Source organism: Pan troglodytes, chromosome 1 (assembly GCF_028858775.2).
Source record: "Pan troglodytes isolate AG18354 chromosome 1, NHGRI_mPanTro3-v2.0_pri, whole genome shotgun sequence".
NCBI classification, from domain to species: Eukaryota; Metazoa; Chordata; class Mammalia; order Primates; family Hominidae; genus Pan; species Pan troglodytes.
Genome location: NC_072398.2, coordinates 221,919,247 through 221,941,082, shown reverse-complemented (window position 1 = coordinate 221,941,082; position 21,836 = coordinate 221,919,247). Strand labels below are relative to the sequence as shown.

Genomic DNA, 21,836 nt, shown 5'->3' with positions numbered 1-21,836 from the left:
GGGAGAATCACTTGAGCCCGGCAGGTCCAGGGTGCAGTGAGCCATGATCCATGTCACTGCCCTCTAGTCTGGGCGAGAGAGCAAAAGACCCTGTCTCAAAAAAAAAAAAAAAAAGTTAGAAAAATAAGTCTGTGGTGAAGAGAAATGTTTCATTTACTTCTTACTCTGGGCAAATTCTGTTACATTCATTCTTTTGAAATTGATGATAGAAGTATGAGAACATTGGAGAAAAACTGAAGATGGCAAATATGGGATATTGGTAGCTGCTTGCTGATCTGAAAGGCTGGTTTTTTTTGAGACAGAGTCTTGCTCTTGTCACCCAGGCTGGAGTGCAGTGGCGCTCTTGGCTCACTGCAACCTCCACTTCTGGGGTTCAAGCAATTCTCCTGCCTCAGCCTCCCAAGTAGCTGGGATTACAGGCATGCACCACCACACTTGGCTAATTTTCGTATGTTTAGTAGAGACCAGGTTTTGCCATGTTGGTCAGGCTGGTCTTGAACTCCTGACCTCAGGTGATCTGCCTGCCTTGGCCTCCCAAAGTGTTGGGATTACAGGCGTGAGCCACTGTGCCTGGCCTGATCTGAAAGGTTTTGAGATATATCAGGCATAGCCAAATGTGTGACCCCAAGCTCTCCAAAACCACTAAGGGTCTGCAGCAGCTGAAGGAGTAGGTGATAGGGAGAAGTTGGAGGAACGGGAAAGGGGTTTCATTAAAATCACTTCTCTCCTAACATTAACCACACTGCATTGAATTATTTATTCACTTGGTGTAGCTCCTACTGGGATATGAACTCCTGGCTATTCTTGTTTACTGCTTTTTATCCAAGTCCTAGCACAGGGCTTGGCACAGAGTGGCTCAGAACAAATACTTGTTCAATGCATGAATGAATGCAGTGATACAACATGTCTTTTCAGGACTCCTATTCTTTTTTTTTTTTTTTTTAATAGAGGTGGAGTTTCACTATGTTGCCCAGGCTGGTTTCCAACTCCTGGCCTCAAGCCATCTTCCCTCCTCGGCCTCCCAAAGTGTTGAGATTATAGGCGTGAGCCACCACAACCGACCTGCCTCCCAATTCTAGTATTGCAATAGTTTATTTGTTTGCTGCATTAAGTTGTGTTAATTAGGTTAAGGTAGGCACTTGACGAAAAAAGCCTCATTATCAGAGTTCTAATTCAGAGTCAGACATACCTGCAGGCTTTTTTGGTTGTTTGCTTTTTGTTTTGAGACAGGACTTGCTCTATGGCCCAGGCTGGAGTGCAGTGGCATTATCATAGCTCACTGCAGCCTCAAACTCCTGGGCTCAAATGATCTTCCCGCCTCAGCCTCCTGAATAGCTGGGACTACAGGCATGCCACTGTTCCTGGCTCTTACCTGGATTTTATTTGGAGCAACAAATTGGATGATTCTGGGGAAAGTACTTAATCTTTCTGAGCCTCAGTTTCCTCACTTATAAAATGGGGGTATGGAATACCATCTCGTAGCACTGTTCTTCAGATTAATTGGAGTGATGTGAAGTGTGCATGGTGTAGTGACCTGGCCGAGTGGATTCTTGGGACAAGTTAGTTCTCAAAGTAAGATTGAATTGTGTATAATTGGAGTTTTAGTTGGTGTCCATATAACATCTAACAAATCTTTTGCATATAATAATGCCAACAGCATAAATAGTGGTATCTTACTAGTTAAGGTAGCAAATAGACCACGGCTTATGTGAAAGGTTGGGTTGGAATCCTCTCCCCCGACCCATTAGTTCCAAAAATCTCTTCTCACCCAGGGGCCATCTTTTGTATTGAGCCACACTGCTACCACTTTTTCTAAAACGTGGAGTGATTGGTGGCCTGAATGTACTAAGAGGGTGAAGGTGGAGTGTAGAGCTTTGAAAGGGAAAGAAGAGTGTGCAGAAAGGGGACCCGAGGAGTCCCAGGAGAAATGTTCTGCATATCAGGACTAAAGAATACAGCCTGAGGTGACACACTTTACTCCCATCAGATGACTTATTTTTGTCTTCTGAAAGAATTGTACCCCTCCCAGCAGGGGGAGAAAATCTCTGAATTGGATGTCATCATATTAACTACTCAACAGCTGCTAAATCTTTGGCATCTTGTCCAGTTCTTTGGCAGCAGTGTCAAGACTGGGAAAAGAGGTATCTTTTGGGTCCTAGATTGAGAAGTGACTTTACCTTTCTAATTAAACATGACACGTTCAATGCATATTGCTTCTTTGTTCCCTGTCAGTGCTTGGTATAAATTCTAGATGTCTAATAGTGTCATTTTTTTTTTTTTTTTTTGAGACGGGGTCTTGCTCTGTCACCCAGGCTGGAGTGTAGTGGTGCCATCTTGGCTCACTGCAACCTCCGCCTCCTGGGTTCAAGCAATCCTTCCACCTCAGCCTCCCGAGTAGCTGGGACTATAGGTGCATGCCACCATACCTGGCTGATTTTTTAATTTTTTTTTTTGTAGAGACAGGGTCTCACTATGTTGCCCAGGCTGGTCTTGAACTCCTGGGCTCAAATGATCCTCCGGCCTTAGCCTCCCAAAATGCTGGGATTATAGGCATGAGCCACTGGGCCTGGTCAGTGGTGATTTAATTAGTTAGATTTTCTGACTAGATGAGGTAGCACACTGCTTTAATGGACGTTTTTGGGAATTGAACTTCTAAGATGTCCGGGTAGATCATATTGAGCACCCATCATGCCAGGCACTCCTCAGGAATCATGTCTGTGATCATGGTCTTTTGTTAGACCTGTGTCTATACTTGTCACCAGGGCCAGCTTCACAGGCATGTGACTGCAGGCAGAGGTGCCCCACGCTTGGTTTAATGCTCTGCTGTTGCTGTCTTGAAATTCTTAATACATTTGAACAAGGTAGCCTGCATATTCATTTGTCATGGGGCCCCGAACATTCTGTAGCTGGTCTTGGTTGTCATTGACTTTTTCTGTGTGGGTGGATATATGCCTGGGTAGATGTCTTAGTTTATTTGGACTATTATAACAAAATGCCATAAAGTGGGTGGCTTGTACACAGCAGCAATTTGTTATTCACCGTTCTGCATTCTGGAGGCTGAGAAGTTCCAAGATCAAGGTGCTAAGAGATTCAGTGTCTTGAGAGCCAACTTCTTGGTTCATAGATACCTGTTTTCTCACTGTGTCCTCACTTGGAGGAAGGAGCAAAGGAGCCCCCTGGGCTTTCTTTTATAAGGGCATTAATCCGCAGGTCATCAGGGGTTCCGCCCTCAGGACCTCATCACATCCCAAAGGCCCCATCTCCTAATTTCATCAGCGACCCTCCCACCTCAGCCTCCCGAGTAACTGGGACCACAGGTGTTTACAACCGTGCATGGCATTTATTTATTTATTTATTTATTTATTTTGAGTCGGAGTCTCTCTCTGTTGCCCAGGCTGGAGTGCAGTGGCGCGATCTCGGCTCGCTGCAAGCTCCACCTCCCAGGTTCACGCCATTCTCCTGCCTCAGCCTCCCGAGTAGCTGGGACTACAGGCATGCACCACCATGCCCGGCTAATTTTTTTGTATTTTTAGTAGAGACAGGGTTTCACTGTGGTAGCCAGGATAGTCTCGATCTCCTGACCTCGTGATCCGCCCGCCTCAGCCTCCCAAAGTCCTGGGATTACAGGCGTGAGCCACTGCGCCTGGCCTATTTATTGATTTTTTATTTAATTTTTTTGAGATGGAATTTTGCTCGTCGCCCAGGCTGGAGTGCAGTGGCACAATCAAGTTCTGGGGTACATGGGCTGGATGTGTAAGTTTGTTACATAGGTAAGCGTGTACCGTGGTGGTTTGCTGCACCTATCAACCCATCACTTAGTAACTGAGTCCAGCATGCATTAACTATTTTTCTTAATGCTCTCCCTACCCGCTGCATGGCTGATTTTGAAAACTTTTTTTTTTGAGACAAGGTCTTGCTATGTCACCCAGACTAGAGTGCAGGAGTGCAGTGGTGTGATCACGGCTCACTTGCAGCCTCGACCTTTCGGGCTCAAGTGATCCTCCCACCTCAGCCTTCTAAGTATGTGTGACCACAGGTGATGCCACCATGCCTGGCTAATTCTTTTATTATTTGTAGACAAGGCCTTGCTATGTTGCCCAGGCTGGTCTTGAATTCCTGGGTTCAAGTGATCCTCCTGCCTTGGCCTCCCAAAGTGCTGGGATTACAGGTGTGAACCACCATGTCCATCTGATATTGAATCTTTAGATAACTCATTTTCCTTCATCAAATCTTTTTTTGTTGTTGGGGTAGTAATTAGAAATATTAGATTTTTTTAAAAAAAAAAAGACAGGATTTTTGACACATAAACATTTATTTCCATATTCTTTTTTTAATTTTTATTTTTGTAAGCTATTTTATTTCTTCCATGATGATTTAGAGGGACTATCTTCAAACCAATACAAATATTTTGTAAGTAATATCTGGCCGTTTTCTAACCAATTGAGTAATTTGTTGCACAGTAAGCCACCTCACATCTTTCAGCAAGAAATACATTAAATTTGAATAGTAAAGACATGGCATAATGAATTAGGACACAATTAAAATTTGCTTTAAATAGTTCTTTGGGCGAGGGGACACCACACTTCTACTCAATGAAGAGAAACATTTTGACAGTTCAGAGGTCTTTTATTTTTTTCACACCTCTTATGCCATGAATTCATAGGTAATAGGTTCCAGCAGCTCAGGCTTCTTCCCATTGGTTCTCACACAGTATGCTTCTCTGGTACCTTTCTCTTTGGCTTTCTTCTTTTTCTGATCATTTTCCTTCATGAGTTTTAGGAAATGATGCTGGCCTTTAGAGCGCTTAATGTGCTCAATATGCATATTAATTCTCTTGGCAAGACTGTTGCCATTGTTCATTTACTACAATGCCAGCAGCATGCTGGGTAACATTGTAGACTCTTCCAGTCTAGCCATGGTAACACTTGTGGGGCATTTTTTTTGGAACAGTACCCATTCCCTTGGTGTCTGTAATATTACCTTTCTCCTTTTTTTTTTTTTTTTTTTTTTGAGATGGAGTTTTGCTCTTGTTGCCCAGGCTGGAGTGCAGTGGTGTAATCTTGGCTCACTGCAAGCTCCACCTCTCGGGTTCAAGCGATTCTCCTGCCTCAGCCTCCCGAGTAGCTGGGATTACAGGCATGCACCACCATGCCCAGCTAATTTTTGTATTTTTAATAGAGATGGGGTTTCTCCATGTTGGTCAGGCTGGGCTTGAACTCTGGACCTCAGGGGATCCACCTGCCTCGGCCTCCCAAAGTGCTGAGATTACAGGTGTGAGCCACCACACCCGGCATGTTTTTACTTTGAACAGATGTCCTTGTGCCAAAAGGTTTGGTGATTTCTAGTTTAGGGAAACATGAATAAAGCATCTTTTGGCTTGAAATGTTATGATTAGAATGGGTTGTGAGTGGGAGAATTTTAATGAATGCCAATTGGAAAAAATGCTTGTGAAAATGTCTCGTAGGCCACCTTTTCATCATTTTTTCTTTTCTTTTCTTTTCTTTCCTTCTTTTTCTTTTCTTTCCTTTCTTTATTCTGAGACAAGATCTCACTGTTTCCCAGGCTGGAGTGCACTGGCAGCATCATGGCTCACTGTAGCCTTGAACTCCTGGGCTCCGGTGATCCTCCTGTCTTAGCCTCCTGAGTAGCTAGGACTACAGGCGTGTGCTGCCACACCCAGCTAATTAAAAAAAATTTTTTTGTAGCGATGGGGTCTCGTTATGTTGCCCAAGCTGGTTTCCAACTCCTGGCTTCAAGCCTTCCTCCACCACACCCAGCCAACATGGGGCAAAAGTTACCAGAATCAGTGTTATGGAATAGTGTTAGAAGTAGTGAATGCTGGCCAGGCGCAGTGGCTCATGCCTGTAATCCCAGCACTTTGGGAGGCCAAGGTGGGCAGATCACTTGAGGTGAGGAGTTTGAGACCAGCCTGGTCAACATGGTGAAACCCTGTCTTTACTAAAAATACAAAAATTAGCCGGGTGTGGTAGCACGTGGGAGGCTGAGGCAGGAGAATCACTTGAAGCTGGGGATGGAGGTTGCAGTGAGCTGAGATTGCATCACTGCATTCCAGCCTGGATGACAGAGTAAGACTCTGTCTCAAAAAAACAAAACAAAACAAAACCAGAAGTAGAAGTAGTAGATGCTTAGTCATCTATGTTAATCTTGTCTGTTGAACCAAGTAGGATCAAAGATGAGAATGGAGACCATACCATCCACTTCTATCCCCTGGGATGTTTTTGGTTATAAAGGGCATAAAGTTTCTGCAGCAGGAAACCTTCTTTAAATAACAGAATGCAGTTAAAATTATTCTACACTCAGCATGTTTCTCTGCCATGTAATGTTTGGCAGTTTTAGGCTCTTGATCTTTTTGGTTTCTCTTGCTCCTAACTTCACAATTAGATGACACGTGAGATGCTTTTTAGTGCTTTTGTACACATTCGTATTATTTAGATAAAGCAGAACCCTACACAAAGGGGAAACTGAGCCTAAGAGGAAGATTAAAAGAGCAAAGGGATGGAGAAAACTGCTAGGGTGAAATTATTTTTTTAAAAAAGACTATTTACTGTGTGTCAAGTAAACACTTTTCATTTGTTCAGCAAATGTTTACCGAGTGCTCTCTGGGAGTTAGGTACTGTCATAGTTGCTGGGAATACAGCGGTGAATAAACTAGACCAAATCCCTGCTCTCTTGGAGCTTGTATTGTACTGGGTGGGGATAAACTATAAGCTGATAAATACATACTAATTCTAGTTGTTTGTTATATTACCTTTATTTCTGATGACTATTTTATAAGATAAGAAATATTTTGTCACTTTCTTATAAATGGAGAAATCGAGGCTCAGAGAGATAACCCAGCTGGAAACAGGTGCAGCTGGGATCCTGGCCAGCGCTAGCTACGCGATTGCTCGTTGTGTAGAGAGCTTGAGAAGATGGGGCCTGGGGTAGCACTTCACTCACTCATTGCACATGTTCTGGTCTCTGTTTCACTTTCAGGTGGACTGCTTCATTCATTTATTCATGAGACAAGGCCTCACTCTGCCACCCAGGCTGGAGTGCAGTGGCACATTCATGGCTCACTGCAGCCTCAGCCTCCCCAGCCCACCTCAGCCTCCTGAGTAGCTGGGACTACAGGCATGTGCCACCACACCTGGCTCATTTTTGTATTTTTTTTTTGTCTGTAGAGATGGGGTTTTGCCACACTGATCTTGAATTCCTGGGTTCTGGTGATTGGCCCGCCTCAGCCTTCCAAAATGCTGGGATTACAGGTGTGAGCCACCACACCTGGCCCCTTATTATTCTAATTTGAAGTAATAATATTAATATTTTAAGTATTATAGGTGACTTAAGAAAACACTTTAATTAGGCAGTTTTATGCCTTTGGTCCTTAGTTCTTACCAGCTGGCAGAATGGGGTTAGGCATGTTTAACGTTCTTCATGTTATCAATTAGATGCAAAAAACACAATTAACAATTTTTGTTACAGTTTATAAAATTCCTTGTATTTTAAAAAAGATATAATTACTGCCTGGCTTTGGAGAATTAAAGGGTCGCAACCTTTTTTTTCTCCCTGAGAAAATACCATTTACAGTCTTTTCTCTTTTTTTTTTTTTTTTTGAGACAGAGTGTCTGTTGCCCAGGCTGGAGTGCAGTGGCGTGATCATGACTCACTGCAGCCCCAAACTACTGCACTCAAGCGCTTCTCCTGCCTGAGCCTCCTGAGTAGGCACACACCACCATGCCAGGCTAATTTTTTGATTTTTTTTTAGAGATGGAGTCTTGCTGTGTTCCCCAGGCTGGTTTCTAACTGCTGAGCTCAAGCAGTCCTCCCCGGGGAGGTTGAGGCTGCAGTGAGTTGAAATCGTGTTACTGTACTCCAACCTGGCTGACAGAACAAGACCCTGTCTCACAGAAAAAAAAAAAAAAGAAAAGAAAAAAGAAAAATGTATTTTGCTAGTAATTGCTAGAAGTTGGCCTTTGTAAGTATTTTGTGCTTTATTTTTGAGATATTTACTCACCTGGGAAAGTTCTCAAGGAGGAGAAAGGTGACTTGCCTTGCCTGCATTCCGGTGGCAGGGAAGCAAGCATGGGAGGCAGTGGAGGGTATGTAGGTAAAGAGAGGAGAAGGAACAGCTGGACTGTTGGATGTGGGGTGACCTTCTCAGGTCATGTCCACACAAGGACTCTTGTGAGAGTAAAAGGGTCTCTGTTACAATTAAAGTGGGAGTGCCAGGAGTACCGTGGGCTGAGGCCAGGAGCCGACATGGATGATCCCCTTCTAGAGGTGACGTGTTTGAGCTGTAGCGGAGTGCTTGGGTAAAAGCACTAGATACTTTAGGGTTTTGATTTGGGAGTAAGTCCTGGACATAGTCATGATATTCTTTGGAGAAGAAATGTGGTTAATCAATCAAGCTTTTTGTAACTGTTGAGTAAACATTTTTTGAGTTGGATAAGTAACCTGGAAAGTGAAGCAGAAAATGATTGGAAAAGTGAGATTGCAGGGTGACCGTGCCATTCTACCCCCGTCTGTTTCCACTCTGTCATATTCATCCTGTAATATTTCTCTATTGCTTGGAAGCCTTGGTACTTTACTTGTTAGTGCAGACTTAGGGAAGCTGGCCTCACTGAGCTGTTAGGTTTATATGTGTTAAAACTTGTGCTGGAGAAAGTGCACAGGAGCCAGGCAGTGAGGCATGGGGTGCTGGGTGGTGGGCCAGGGGCACTAGAAGCTGGGCATGGGGTACAGAGCTGGGGGAGTGGTGTGCACTGGGAGCCAGGCAGTGGGGACTCTGGAATCACAGTGACCACAGTCAGTGCTGCATCCTGAGCCCACTGGCTGCCGCCTGCAGGTGGTGCAAGGGTGCCTGGCACCTGGAGAAGCACTTCAGCGGCTGGTGTGACACTGACCTGAGCCTTCTGGGAGGCACTGAGAAATGCTGGCTGTGATTTTGACATCTGTGTCACCTCAGGGCGGAAGACAGCAATGCCGACCCCCTGGACAGTATTGGATGCCACTGACCAGATGTGGCTCCCAGTAGTGATGACTTGGTGCACCTCATGGAGTGGCACTATAAGGGTCTGACTGGCCTCAATAAAGCAGAAGCTGTTGTCAAGAACCATGAGGGCCAGATAAAGATCTGCATGCCGGCTGGGTGCGGTAGCTCGTGCCTGTAATCCCAGCACTTTGGGAGGCCGGGGCGGGCGGATCACGGATCACCTGGCCAACATGGTGAAACCCCCTCTCTACTAAAATGCAAAAAGTTAGCCAGGTGTGGCGGCGGGCGCCTGTAGTCCCAGCTACTTGGGAGGCTGAGGCAGGAGAATGGCGTGAACATGGGAGGTGGAGCTTGTGGTGAGCCAAGATTGCGCCATTGCATTCCAGCCCTGGGGGACAGAGCGAGACTCCGTCTTAAAAACAACAGCAACAACGAAAAGATCTGGATGCCTCTGATGGAGCTGAACATTTATTATACAGCAACAGCAGCAAGGGTTGCTGGTGGGCAGACTACACTGTAGGGCACCTGCTCTTCTGTAAGAGTCTGAAGGACACTATTGTCAGAGCTCTGCCCTTTTGGAATGAAGAAATAATTCCCCAGATCCAGGAGGGGAAACAGGTGTTGGTTGAGACTCCTGGCAGCAGCTTTTCTGGCACAGTTGAGCCTTGGGAGGCTCTCCCGGAAGGGGCCATCATGGAGCTGAGCCTGCCCACTGGTATTCCCATTGTCTGTGAATTGAACAGGAGGAGCTTGAAGCCCGTTGAGCTCATGCAGTTCCCAGGAGACGAAGAGACTGTGCATAAAGCCATGGAAGCGTGGCTGCTTAGGGCAAGGCCGAGGTGTGAAGGGCGGCAGCCGATCCCTATCCTGACAACACCCTCCCAGTCTGCCCCATTCCTCTATGCCTCTCACCTCCACATGTCACAGTGACCACAGCTGTAGGCATCCGAAGTTGTTGAGCGTATCTGGAGGCTCCCATTTTAATTTTAGGCATTTTTTTTCCCACTCCTTTCACACAATCAGAATGGCACCTCTGGGGCATAGGTCTTCAGCCCAAGCCAAGGGAAGGCTTCTTTTACCCAGGAGAGCTGAGGGGTGGCAACTCTGGGGTCTTTGCTAGTGCTTTGTTTACTTGTTTACTAAGACCCTGCTTGAGTAGGGGATGTGGAGGAACCATGCTAAGGCATGACCAATGAGGAGAAGCAAGAGAGCCTGTTTGTATTCCTGGGAGCCAGTCCTGTTCTATTCAGTCGTCAGGTCCCTGTGTGTGTGTGGAGGGGGTTGGGAAAGGTTGGGGGTAGATGAATGTAACCTACATGGTGATTTAAAACAAGCAACTACAGTCATGCGTCACTTAATGACAGGGATACGTTCTGAGAAACGCATCATTATGTGAACACTATAGGGTGTAGTTACACAAACTTAGATGGCATAGCCTATTCCACACGTAGGCTCTATAGTATAACTCCTTGGATACTTACGGTATGGCCTAGGTATTGCTCCTGGGCTACAAACCTGTACTGCATGTGACTATACTGAATCCTGTGGGCAGTTGTACAATAACAGTGAGTTTTTGTGTATCTAAACATAGAAAAGGAACAGTAAAAATATGGTATTATAATCTTACCAGACCACCAGTAAGATCTGGTGATCTGACATTGACTGAAATGTCGTTATACAGCCCATGACTGTATTTCCTCTCTGACCTCCCCAGGGGAGCTGGTTCCAGAAGGTTCGGATGAGTCCTGAATGTTTATGTATGGCATTTTCCTTTACCAAAACAAAACAAAAGAAAATAAAAACCTTTCTGGGGTTCTAGTAGCCATTGAAGTACTCCTACATGTGGTCATCAGAAAATAAGCCATTCTTTAACACCTTGACTTCTAAGGGTAGAGGTTCATTTTGCTGTGTATTTTAGAATCCCTAGTGAGCTAGTGAGATTCTGGACAATTTTTTTTTTTGGAGCCAGTCTCTGTTGCCTAGGCTAGAGTGCAGTGGTGCAATTGTAGCTCACTAGGCTCAAGTGATCCTCCTGCCTCAGCCTCCTGAGTAGTTACGACTACAGGCACGTGCCACCATGCCCAGCTAATTTTTAAAATTTTTTTGTAGAGAAGGCATCTTACTATGCTGCTCAGGCCGGTCTTGAGCTCCTGGCCTCAAGTGATCCTCCCACCTTGGCTTCCCAAAATGCTAGGATTACAGGTGTAAGCCACCGCAAGAGTTTGTTTCCACCTTCTGTTTTCTGTTTTTTTTTTTATCTCAAAAGACAATAAGATATAAATGAGATGCATTAATGCAGCATACTGCAAACCTACGGCATACTTACTTGTAGAATTTGTAGTACTGGAATCCACCCTTTAATAACGAGGTGTAAAAGGGAGATATCAGAAGAGAGGAACAGACAACTGGCCACATTTCTGTAATTGTGCAAAACAAGTTTGTTTGTTTTTTTGTGAGACAGAGTCCCTGTCACCCAGGCTGGAGTGCAAGTGGCATGATTTTGGCCCACTACAACCTCCGTTTCCTGGGTTTAAGCAATTCTCCTGCCTCAGCCTACCAAGTAGCTGGGATTACAGGCATGCACCACCATGCCCAGCTAATCTTTTATATTTTTTATTAGAGACGGGGTTTCACCATCTTGACCAGACTAGTCTGGAACTCCTGGCCTCAGGTAATCCGCCTGCTTCCCAAAGTGCTGGGATTACAGGGGTGAGCCACCGCACTTGGCCCTGAGCAAGTTTTTGTGGAGGATTGAGTGAAGGGCATTGCCTGGGAGAGTCATCTTTTAAGATTTTTTGGAGTAAGGGATCTCCTTGAAAATCTTGAGGGAATTGAAGGTCCTCCTGGCCTTCATGGGTCCCAGGATTTGGACCCCTGCCCCAGGTATTCTCAACTCTACCCAGAAATCAAGCCGCACCAGCAAAGCTGATGCTTGGATCTCTTCATTTGGGCTACTCTCAAACTTTTTCCTTTGAATCTTGTTTTGCCATTAAGCATCTGCTGATGTTGAGGAGTGTTGTCAGTTACTTACTGTGTTGCTATACGTGTGTAGTGTGTGCTGATCTCACTCCTGGCTTTATCTTCTTTTTTCTTTTTTTTTTTTTTTTTGAGACGAGGTCTCGCTCTGTTGCCAGGCTGGAGTGCAGTGGCGCGATCTTGGCTCACTGCAACCTCCGCCTCCTGGGTTAAAGCTTTTCTTCTGCCTCAGCTTCCTGAGTATCTGGGATTACAGGCGGGCACCACCACACCCAGCTAATTTTTGTATTTTTAGTAGAGACGGTGTTTCACCATGTTGGCCAGGATGGTCTCGATTTCTTGACCTCGTGATCCACCCACCTTGGCCTCCCAAAGTGTTGGGATTACAGGCCTGAGCCACCACACCCGGCCCTATTTTTTCTACCATCATTTTGCTTGTGTCCTAATTTCCTTATCTCTTTGAATTAAACTTGTTAATTTAATTAAGTTAAATTAAAAATACATTCGATGTGTGTTTTTTTGTTTGTTTCTTTTGAGGTGGAGTCTCACTCTGTCGCCCAGGCTGGAGTGCCATGGCACGATCCCGGCTCACTGCAACCTTCACCTCCTGGGTTTAAGGGATTTTTCTTCCTCAGCCTCCCGAGTAGCTGGGATTATAGGCATGAGCCACCATACCCAGCTAATTTTTGTATTTTTAGTAGAGACGAGGTTTTGCCATTTTGGCGAGGCTGGTCTCGAACTCCTGACCTCAGGAGGTCTGCCCACCTTGGGCTCCCAAAGTGTTGGGGCTGCAGGCGTAAGCCGCTGTGCCGGCCACCTTAATGTATTTTTTGTTAATCACTTTAAATCTTTCCTAGAACAAGAAAATAATGATAGTGAGGCCAGGTGCGGTGGCTCACGCCTGTAATCCCAGCATTTTGGGTGACTGAGGCAAGTGGATCACCTGAGGTCAGGAGTTCAAGACCAGCCTGACCAACATGGCGAAACCCCATCTTTACTAAAAATACAAAATTAGCCGGGTGTGGTGGCACATGCCTGTAATCCCAGCGACTGGAGAGGCTGAGGCAGGAGAATGGCTTGTACCTGGGAGGCGGAGGTTGCAGTGATCCGAGATTGCGCCATTGCACTCCAGCCTGGGAAACCAGAGCGAAACTCCGTCTCAAAAAAAAAAAAAAAGAAAAAGAAAATAGTGATGGCGAATAAAACAGATGTTGGGGCTGGGCATACTTTGGGAGGCCGAGGCAGGGGGATCACCTGAGGTCAGGAATTCGAAACCAGCCTGGCCAACATGGTGAAACCCCGTCTCTAATAAAAATACAAAAATTAGCTGGGTGTGGTGGCGCATGCCTGTAGTCCCAGCCACTGGGGAGGCTGAGGCAGGAGGATCGCTTGAACCCAGGAGGCAGAGGTTGCAGTGAGCTGAAACCGTGCCTCTGCACTCCCGCCTGGGTGATAGAGAGTGAGACCCTATCTCAAAAAAACAAAAACAAAACAGATGTCGGTAACCTGTAGGACATTTTTGGTTGGGTATTCTTCCAGGTACCTCACACTCAGTAATCTAATCATAACCCATGTTCTTAAAATCTTCTGTATTTTCAATTTTAGGGTATTTTACCATTCATTTAGGTATCCAGGCCTGAAATCTAGATTATTCTTCTTCCTCACTTTTTACTTCCAAATAACAGCCAAGTTCTGTTGGGAACACAGATCAAGTATCTCCAGAGCTGTCCCTTTCCTATGCCCATTGCGCAGGCTTGCTTGTGGCCTGCCTCCATTCATTCTCCACACAGTAGCTGAGTGATTTGTTTTGAAAGGTACATCTGGGCCGGGCGAGGTGGCTAATGCCTGTAATTCCAACACTTTGGGAGGCCAAGTCAGGCAGATCACTTGAGGTCGTCAGGAGTTTGAGACCAGCCTGGCCAACATGGTGAAACCCCGTCTCTACTAAAAATACAAAAATTAGCTGGGTGTGGTGGCGGGTGCCTGTAATCCCAGCCACTCAGGAGGCTGAGGCAGGAGAATCGCTTGAACCAGGGAGGCAGAGGTTGCAATGAGCCGAGACCATGCCATTGCACTTCAGCCTGGGCAACAAAAATGAAACTGTCTCAATGAAAAAAAAAAAAAAAGAAAAGTACATCTTACCTGGTTATTCCCCTGCTTAAATCCTTCAAAAGATGTCTTCCTTGCCTTCATGAACAAGTTCAGTGTCTTAGGATGGTATTCACAGCTCGTCATGAGCTTGTTGCAGCTTGTCTTTCTTGTCTGTGCCTCACCATGTCCATACACACTCATTCTTACCAACTACTCAGCGTTCCCTAAACAGTGTGTGTGCTCACAAAGCCTCCCAACCTCTGCCGGCGCTCCTTTGTTCCTCGTCTGCCTAACCCCTACCTGTCCTGAAAAAGAAACTCAAGTCAAGTAGTAAGCACATAGCATTTGTATGTGGCTCGATTTTCAAAATTGCTCTCTGGGATGATTCAGTTATCACATGAATATACAGTTAGTGTAAATGAATTTGAATCCTGAAAACCTAATATAAGATGGTGAAAAAAAGGTGATACTCTATGCACAAGCAAACTGCTGATCGCATCTCCGGGGAATTGTTGTATTTCTATGCATACGTGCAGTAAGTAATAGAACATCTTATTGAGCTTAAGCCAAAAATGGGATTTATTTTAAGGATACAGGAGTCTTCTTCCTGAACCTAGGGATAGAAAGATAGCTGGGTCACAGGAAGAGACTGGAATCAAGAATCCAGGTGCTGCCAGGGCTTCCTGTGTCTGCATCATTATCATTACCCTTCAGTTCCACTCTCTATCACCTCGTCTCTTTGTCACTTCCTTTTCCTCTCTCAACAGCCCTGGCTAGTCCATCTCTGTGCCTACTGTGTACTGCTGCACATGGCTAGAGAAAAAAACAAAAGCCATGCTGGTGGGTCTAACTTTTCCCTCAACTTTCTATTCTGGACTTTTTTTTTTTTTTTTTTTTTTAGATAGAGTCTCACTGTGTTGCCCAGGCTGGAGTGCAATGGTGCAATCTCTGCTCACTGCAGCCTCCACCTCCCGGGTTCAAGCAATTCTCCTGCCTCAGCCTCCTGAGTAGCTGGGGTTACAGGTGCCCGCTGCCATGCCCAGCTAATTTTTGTATTTTTGATAGAGGTGAGGTTTCACCATGTTGACCAGACTGGTCTTGAACTCCTGACCTCAAGTGATCCACCCGCCTGGCCTCCCAAAGTGCTGGGATTAAAGGTGTGAGCCACCGTGCCTGGCCCTAAAAATTTTTAAATCTGCAGAAAATTTGAATGACTCACCTAGATTCATCAGTTTATTTTTTGTTACATTCGCTTTGTCTGTATATAAATGTGTGTATATACATCTATACACCCACACATACTTGTTGGTTTTGGCTGAACTATTTGAAAGTATGGAGAACCACTAAAGCAGATGGGAACTAGGAGGAAGGAAGGGAAGGCTTCATTGAGAAGGTAACATTTGAGCAAAGATCCAGGTCAGGGAGCAGGATATAGAGCAGTTATGGGGCAAGTGGCGGGAGGAGCGTGCGGGGGAGGAAGGCACAGCTCCACAATAAGCAACCACCAGTGCCCAGCTGTGTGTTGAAGGAAGAGGAGACCGCTGTACTTCACTGTATTGTTGTCCACATATTCACCACCCCTGTCTGGGGAAGGTTCTATTTCCCCACGCTGCGGGGGTAGTTTCGGCCCTGTGACTGTTTTGGCCAGTTAAATGTGAACACAATTGAATGTGTCACCGCTGGGCCAGTGTGGAGTTTGCCCTGCCTCTTGCCCTTTGCCTGGGCGATTGCTAGTGTTCCCATTAGAGGCTGCTCTTTCACCCTGGGTCTTGGAGTGAAGACGTTATGGAGCAGGGCTACACTTTCATCTGAATGTTTTCCCACGGTAGATGTAGTGGGAAATAATAATGGTTTTCATTCTTTTCATCAGAAATTCTGTGAAAGAAGAAAGATGAGGAAAAATGGAAATTTACTGTGTCATTGCCATTTGCATTTATGTATAATTTGCACTAATAATAATGTTCATTATAATGTAAATCTACATCCTTTTAAAAAATAAATGGAATCATTATGTGTACCCTTTTGCAACCGGCTTTTTCAATTCAATTTTTTAAAAAATGGAAAATACACATAACATAAAAATATGCCTCATTTTAAAAGCAGTAGCTATCGAAGTGAATATAACATATATCATTGTTCCCCTCCCTCCCCCCTCCTTCCCTCCCCCCTCCTTCCCTCCCCCCCTCCTTCCCTCTCTCCCTCTCTACCTTCGTACCTCCCTCCCTTTGTACCTCCCTCCCTCTCTCCCTTCCTACCTTCCTTCCCTTTTGTTTCTATTTAGAGGCAGGGTCTCACTCTGACACCCCGGCTGGAGTGCAGTGGTATAATCATAGCTTGCTTCAGCCTTGACCGCCTGCCTCAGTCTCCCTAGTAGCTGGCACTACACATCGTGTGTGCCACCATGCCCAGCTAATTTTTTATTTTTTGTGGGATTGGAGGCGGGGGGGTCTTGCCATGTTCCCCAGGCTGGTTTTGAACTTGTGGGCTCAAGTGATCCCCCTGCCTCAGCCTCCCAGAGTGCTGAGATTACAGGTGTGAGCCACCACATCTGACCATGAATTTTTTTTTTTAAGGAAACTGATGAATTTTAGATCACAGAGCTGTGATGTTTGGATGTAAATGCATTTTTTGGAGAAACATTGTTGGGCTTAGATTAGGCCTACTGTGAAATTGTCATAGCATTTAATAAGTTCCAAACATGGCCAGCTGTGAAAAAATAAAATAAAACCAATAATAATACTAGGAGTTATTGGCCAGGCGGGTGGCTCACGCTTGTAATCCCAGCACTTTGGGAGGCTGAGGCAGGTAGATAACCTGAGGTCAGGAGTTTGAGACCAGCCTGACCAACAAGGTGAAACCTCGACTCTACTAAAAATACAAAAGTTAGCCAGGCATTTTGGTAGGCGCCTGTAGTCCCAGCTACTCGGGAGGCTGAGACAGGAGAATGGCATGAACCCGGGAGGCAGAGGTTGCAGTGAGCCAAGATCACGCCACCGCACTCCAACCTGGGTGACAGAGCAAGACTCCGTCTCAAAAAAAAACCAAAACAGAACTAGGAGTTATTGTCATCTTTCCAAGGAGACTACCCCAAAGAGAAAGTATTTCCAATTATTTTTCTTTATATTGGAATTCACTTTTTTTTAAAGTAGAAAAGTAAGACACTTTTGTAGAATGACTGTTTATTAAACTTATAACAGTGTTTTGTGGGTGTTTTTCCCCACAAACTGCTAAAAATAAGAGGAACAGTTTGGCCCATCCTGTCTTAGCTTCTGCCTGAAATCACAATGGCCTTCACTGTTTTGAATCTATTTTTAGTTCATCAGGAACGTGAGGGTGGGAAGTGCTGCGTCATATAACAGATTAGGAGAAAGCCCTATTTTAATGTCGTTTGTGAAATAAGAACTGAAACAGACAAGAAAAACTCTAGGAATGAGATTTCATGATTAGTATGTGTGGCTTTGAGTTGTGGTTTAGGACACAAATTGAGGAACTGGAAGTTCTTTATACTTTTTTTTTTCTCTGTGAGATAGGGGAAAACAAAATTCTCTTAAAAAAGGACTTTTGTTTAACTTAAAGGAGATTATGCCAGTCCTTTGGGCTTAATGTTAAAAAAGTCAAGTAAACAATGAGAAAAATGTTTAATCATATTTTGGTGTGTTGTGACTATTTTTTGGTGTGTATCTCATATGTTCTGTTTGTGATAAAAAGTGAGGTTGCATCTCTTAGTAGTCAAATTAATTAGATACACTTTTTTTTTTTTTTTTTTTTTGAGACCTGGCTCTCACCGGGTTGCACAGACTGGATTTTATGGCTCTCTGCAGCCTTGACCTTCCCAGACTCAGGTGATCCTCCCATCTCAGTATTTTTTGTTGTTGTTGTTGAGATGGAGTCTCACTCTATGGCCCAGGCTGGAGTGCAATGGCGTGATCTCAGCTCACTGCAAGCTCCGCCTCCTGGGTTCACGCCATTCTCCTGCCTCAGCTTCCCGAGTAGCTTGGACTACAGGTGGCCACCACCATGCCTGGCTAATTTTTTTGTATTTTTAGTAGAGACAGGGTTTCACCGTGTTAACCAGAATGGTCTCGATCTCCTGACCTCGTGATCCGCCCGCCTCAGCCTCCCAAAGTGCTGGGATTACAGGGGTGAGCCACCATGCCTGGCCAGTTTTTTGTTTTTTTTTTTTAAGATGGAGTCTTGCTCTGTTGCCCAGGTTGGAGTGCAGTGGCACAATCTTGGCTCACTGCAACCTCCGCCTCCTGGGTTCAAGTGATTCTCCTGCCTCAGCCTCCCAAGTACCTGGGATTACAGGTGCCTACCACCACACCTGGCTAATTTTTGTATTTTTAGTAGAGATGAGGTTTCAGTATGCTGGCCAGGCTGGTCTCGAACTCCTGACATGAAGTGATCCCACCTACCTTGGCCTCCCAAAATGCTGGGATTACGAGCATGAGCCACTGCACCTGGCACAGTTTTCTTTTCTTTTTTCTTTTTTTTTTTTTTGAGCAGGAGTGTCGCTCTGTTGCCCAGGCTGGAGTGCAGTGGTGCGATCTCGGCTCACTGTGACCTCCTCCTCCCGGGTTGAAGTGATTCTCCTGCCGCGGCCTCCTGAGTAGCTGGGATTATGGGCGCGTGCCACCATACCTGGCTAATTTTTGGTATTTTTAGTAGAGATGGGGTTTTCCCGTGTTAGTCGGGCTGGTCTCGAACTCCTGACCTCGGGCCATCTGCCTGCCTTGGCCTCCCAAAGTGCTGGGATTACAGGCGTGAGCCACTGTGCCCGGCCAGTTTTTGTATTTTTAGTAGAGCCGGTGTTTCTCCATGTTGCCCAGGCTGGAGGTAAACCTTTATACCTGTGATTGCACAAAGCCATTCTCTTGTGAGTCCCCTATCCAGATATTCCCAGGGCCTCAGGTTGCTAAACCAGTTCAAAGTTAACACCAGTGTAGAAGGCATTCAGACCACCCAAGGGCATTATCCTCTACTGAGAGCCCTGCTGTGGGCAGCCCAGAACGCTGCCCCCTGCATGGCTCTTCCTAAATTTTCCAGCGGATCTTTAAGATGGGGCAAAATGTATTCTCCCAATCTTCTCCTACCCCTTCTGTCATGTATGGACCTGCCTCTGTCTCTTAACTCTTTCTTCCTGCTTAATAGTCTGCAACATGCTTCACAAAGTCTTGATTCTTCAACCTTTTTTGAAACCTTAGAATCCTTTCTTTCTTCAACCGCATATTACAGTGAGTCAGAACATTTATTCTCTGTTTATATCACTGAGTAGAACATCCAAATTTAACATCTTGGGCTGAACTTGGCATTGAGGTTTAAGGTGACTTCATATTTTTTCCAACAATAGTAGGTATGCTCTTCCAATGATAATGATAACGTCAACTAATAAATTAGTCAATTTTATGTTCAGTGCATTTTTCTAGTATTTCTCATTTATTCAGCAGATATTTAGAGAGTACCTACCATGTGTCAGACGCTGTTCTAGGCACTGGTGCAACGGAAGTTCTTGCTTTTAAGAAACTTCAATTAGGGGGATGGTAACTAAGCAATACACAAATAAATATATCACACATGTCATAGGGCAGATCAGAGCCACGGAGAAAAAATAAGTAGGGAAAGGGACAGGGTGGTGGTTTTCTCACAACCCTGTAAGGAAGATACTGGTTTTTTTCTTATTTTTTTGAGACGGAGTCTCACTTCATCGCCCAGGCTGGAGTGCAGCGGTGCGATATTGGCTCACTGCAACCTCCGCCTCCCAGGTTCAAGTGATTCTCCTGCCTCAGCCTCCCAAGTAGCTGGGATTGCAGGTGTGTGCCACCATGCCTGGCTGATCTTTGTATTTTTAGTAGAGACAGGGTTTTGCCGTGTTGGCCAGGCTGGTCTCGAACTCCAGACCTCAAATGATCCACCGCCTCGGACTCCCCTCGGCCGATGATTTCATCCCCATTGTACAGATGTGCAGTGTACGGATGTCCATTGTGCAGAAACTGAAGCAGAGAGCTGTTAAGTGACTTATCTGGATAGGCTCCAGATAAGTAAAGTAGTCAGTAATAAAGGTTGAATTTGAATTAGAAATCAAGCATGAACTCCTAAATTTAGCTGTCTGTAAGATAATGAAACTTGGCCCGGCATGGTGGCTCACACTTGTAATCCCAGCACTTTGGGGGGCCGAGGTGGGAGGATTGTTTGAGCCCAGGAATTTGAGACCAGCCTGGGCAACATGGTGAGATGCCATGTCTACAAAAAATTAAAAATTAGGTGGGTGTGGTGGTGCATGCCTGTAGTCCCAGCTACTTGGGAGGCTGAGATAGGAGAATCGCATGAACCTGGGAGGGGGAGGTTGCAGTGAGCCGAGATGGTGCCATTGTACTCCAGCCTGGGTGACAAGAGCGAAACTCCGTCTCAGAAAAAAAAAAAAATTACATGCTATACAGAAGACTATATTTAACATATAAACTATGAAGAAGAATAAGATGAATACCCATGAACTGATTACTCATAGTTGTAAGTATACAACCCAGTGAGTTTTCATAAAGTGGACATACCTGTGACACTAGTATCCAGTTAAAATTAAAAAAAAAAAACAAAAAAACACCATTACCAGATCCCTAGAATCTCACTCCTGCCTCTCCCGAGCTGCTTCCTGCCCCTTTCCCACCAAGGATAACCATTATCCAAACTAATGGTATAGTTTAGTTTTTCTTATTTTCAAATTTTATAGAAATGGAATCATCCACTCTGTTTTTTTTTACATCTGGCTTCTTTTGCTCAGGGGACATGGGTAAATCTGTTAGGAAGCTTTTGGAGATGCCCTGCTGTTAGTAGGAGTTCAACAAACACATTTTGAATGAATGGATTAATTTTTCTCTTTCAATAAGGTGTTGCTCTTTAATTATATGTTAAAAGGAAGAAGTGGCAGATTGTATTTTTATTGAATCAAGTAAAAAAAGAAAATCTGATCATTTTGCTCCTACAAGTGATGGTTAAATTTGTGTCTTAGTGTAACTTTTGTTTCTCATTGTTTTAGTGAATTAAATTGGCTATTTATTCATTAATTTATTTTGGAGGTGGAGTCTCCCTCTGTTGCCCAGGCTAGAGTGCAGTGGCGCCATCTCAGCTCACTGCAATTGCCCTCCACCTCCCGAGTTCAAGTGATTCTCCTGCCTCAGTAGCTGGGATTACAGGCACGCACCACCACACCTGGCTAATTTTTGTATTTTTAGTAGAGACAGGATTTCACCATGTTGGTCAGGCTGTTCTCGAACTCCTGACCTCGTGATCCTCCTGCCTCAGCCTCCCAGAGTGCTGGGATTACAGGCGTGAGCCACCACACCTGGCCAATTGGCTATTTATTTTTAAATCTTACCTATTTGAAATGACCAAGTTAGGTCATTTTATTAAAATAACAACAAGCTTTAGTGTGTTACAAGCATAGGCTGGGCATGGTGCTTCATGCCCATAATCCTAGTACTCTGGGAGGCCAAGGTGGGAGGATCACTTGGGGCCAGGAGGTTGAGACCAGCCTGGGCAACATAGTGAGACCTCGTCTCTGTCAAAAATTAAAAAAAATTAATTAGCTGGACATGGTGGTTTGCACCTGCAGTGTTAGATACTTAGGAGGCCGAGGTGGGAAGATTACTTGAGCCCAGGAGTTCAAGGCTGCAGTGAGCTATGATTGAAATACTGCACTCCAGCTTGGGTGACAGAGAGACTCTCTCTAAAATAAAGTGTAATATGCTTACCGTAAATTCACCATGTCAGCCAAGGAGGT

The 21,836-nt window shown here is 45.0% G+C and overlaps 1 protein-coding gene across 8 annotated transcripts in view; it reads left to right on the top strand.

Moving 5' to 3' along the window:
• The window catches only part of UBE4B (ubiquitination factor E4B), a 148,777-nt gene that overhangs the window by 16,977 nt on the left and 109,964 nt on the right, over positions 1-21,836 (top strand). The window lies entirely within an intron of this gene.